Source organism: Gossypium raimondii, chromosome 6 (genome assembly GCF_025698545.1).
Source record: "Gossypium raimondii isolate GPD5lz chromosome 6, ASM2569854v1, whole genome shotgun sequence".
NCBI classification, from domain to species: Eukaryota; Viridiplantae; Streptophyta; class Magnoliopsida; order Malvales; family Malvaceae; genus Gossypium; species Gossypium raimondii.
In genome coordinates this window covers 23,593,638-23,596,351 of record NC_068570.1, presented here as the reverse complement: position 1 = coordinate 23,596,351, position 2,714 = coordinate 23,593,638, and the positions used below count along the sequence as shown (strand labels likewise).

At 36.2% G+C, this 2,714-nt stretch overlaps 1 non-coding gene across 1 annotated transcript; it reads right to left on the bottom strand.

Moving 5' to 3' along the window:
* Nucleotides 1–261: 261 nt before the first annotated feature.
* On the bottom strand, nt 262–363 carry LOC128042141 (small nucleolar RNA R71). Its single transcript, XR_008197347.1, has one exon. It is a non-coding gene; the product is annotated as a small nucleolar RNA R71 (small nucleolar RNA).
* Between the last annotated feature and the right edge of the window lie 2,351 nt (nt 364–2,714).

Sequence of the window (2,714 nt, the reverse complement as noted above, 5' to 3'; positions counted from 1 at the left end):
CAAGTGCTCCAATCTGTGGGCCAGTTCAGTGGTATGCCCACGAAAGATCCACATCTTCACCTTCAACTATTGATGGAAGTGAGTGTTTCATTTAAGATAGTCGGTGTGACTGAAGACGTATTAAGGTTGAAGTTGTTTTTGTACTCGTTGTAAGATCAAGCACGAGCATGGTTGAATTCATTGCCACCAAGTTCAATATCTACTTGGCAAGAATTAGCAGAAAGGTTTTTGGTAAAGTATTTTCTACCAACTAAGAACGTAAAGTTGCGAAATAAGATAACTACTTTTCAACAATGACGAGTCCTTATACGAGTTGTGGGAGAGATTCAAGGAATTGCTTCGTAAGTGTCCTCATCATAGCATTCCACATTGTATCCAATTGGAGATGTTTTATAACGGTCTCAACGCACATACAAGATTAATGGTAGATGCTTCTACGAATGGTGCGATATTGTCTAAGACTTATAACGAGGCTTACGACATCAATGAAAGGATCGCTAGCAAAAATTATCAGTGGCTGACAAATTGAGCAGTTTTTGAAAGCTGAGTAGCTGGAGTGCATGAAGTGTATGTGCTGACTTCACTCTCTACTTAGGTATCTTCTATTTCCTCAATGTTAAAACAATTTACCACTAATGGGTTGAATAATTTTACAGCTCAATCACCAAGTCAGTGAGATGTTGTTTCTTGTGTGTATTATGGGGATGGTCATTCTTTCAAGAGTTGCCCTTCAAACCTCGAGTCTGTATGTTATGTAAGTAATTAGTATCAAAAAAAGAAGTGGGCAAGGACCACAGTTCAACTTCTACAATCCATCCTGGCAGAATCATTCAAACTTCTTCTAGAGTAACCAAAAAAATTAACTGAATAATCATATGCAACATAGACCCAATAAATCCCAAGGGTTTAGTCAACAAGCTCCAAAACCACCTCAAGCTGAGTCATCAAACAGTTTAGAGGACTTGTTGAAGGTGTACATGGAAAAAAATGACGCTTTAATCCAAAGTCAAGCAACAACACTGAAAACTCTAGAAAACCAGATGGGTCAGTTAGCTACTGAGCTTCGTAGTAGACGACAAGAAGTCTTGCCAAGCGGCACAAAAAATCCAAGGAGTTCGGGTAAGGAACATTGCAAGGTAGTTACATTACGAAGTGGTAAAATTTTGGAACCCAAAAGGTTTGTGATTGAAGATGAGCCTACTGAAAAGGAGGGAAATCAACCAACAGTTGAAGTTCCTACACTGAAAAAATAAAATGCTAAAAAATCTGATGAGGTAAATCCTAAACTAGTGAATTCTAAAAAGCTAACACCTTCTTTTGTAGATTTACCTACTCAGAAAAATTATTCATTTCAACCTAAAGTTTCATATCCTCAAAAACTCCAGTAGCAAGCAAAAACAAGAGGTGCAATTCAAGAAGTTCTTAGATGTTCTAAAGTAACTTCACATCAACATCCCGCTAGTGGAGGCTTTAGAGCAAATGCCCAACTACATGAAGTTTATGAAAGATATTTTGTCCAAGAAGAAAAGACTTAGTGAGTATGAGACTGTTGCTTTAATGAAGGAGTGCAGTACGTTCTTACAGAACAAGCTACCACTAAAATTGAAAGATCCTTGAAGCTTTACGATACCTTGTAACATCAAAGAATCTTACTGCAGTAAAGCTTTGTGTGACTTAGGAGCAAGCATCAACTTGATGCCCAAATTTATTTTCAAACTGTTGGGAATAGGTGAAGTAAGACTCAGTACTGTGGCACTTCAACTAGCGGATCATTTGTTAGTATATCCCAAGGGAAAGATCGAGGATATTTTGGTAAGAGTTGATAAGTTAATTTTTCCCACTGACTTTATTGTGTTAGACTTTAAAGTAGATAAGGAGGTTCCGATCATCCTTGGGAGGCCTTTCCTAGCTACGAGAAGAATGTTGATAGATTTATCAAAGGTTTATCAAAGGTTTTTCAAAAATTTCTAAACCTTTGTGCATGCTTTTACAAAAAGATATTATGTTTTTATTTTAACAAAGCATGTTTAGAAGCTTTTGAGGAATTAAAAAGTCAGTTAATGTCAGCCCCAATAATTGTTACACCTAATTGGAACTTACCTTTTGAGATAATGTGTGATGCAAGCGATTTCACTGTTCGACATGTGATGGGTCAAAGAAGAAATAAAGTTTTCACCCTATCTACTAAGCAAGTAGAACTTTGACAGGATTCGAGCTCAATTATACAATAACTGAAAAGAACTCTTTGTTATAGTTTTTACTTTTGACAAGTTCTGTTCATATCTTATAGGTACCAAAGTTACAGTGTTTACCGATCATGCGGCTATTAAGTATTTGCCCACGAAGAAAAATGCTAAACCAAGGCTAATTCGTTGGATACTTTTACTCTTAGGAATTTAAACTTAAGATCCAAGACAAAAAATGTGTTGAAAATCAAGTAGTTGATCATATATCGAGGTTGGAACAAAATGAGGTAACGTCTTCACTTGTTCCAATTAATGAGAATTTTCCTGCTGAGCATATCTCTGAGGTAAGTCAAATTCATGAAACACCTCGGTTTCCTGATTTTTCCAATTATTTAGCATGTGGAATAATTCCTCGAGAAATGACACAAGAAAAAAGGAAGAAATTCCTTCATGATAGCTGATATTATTTCTAGGAGGATTCGTTTTTGTTTAAACAATGAACAGATAACATAATCAGGAAGTGCATAG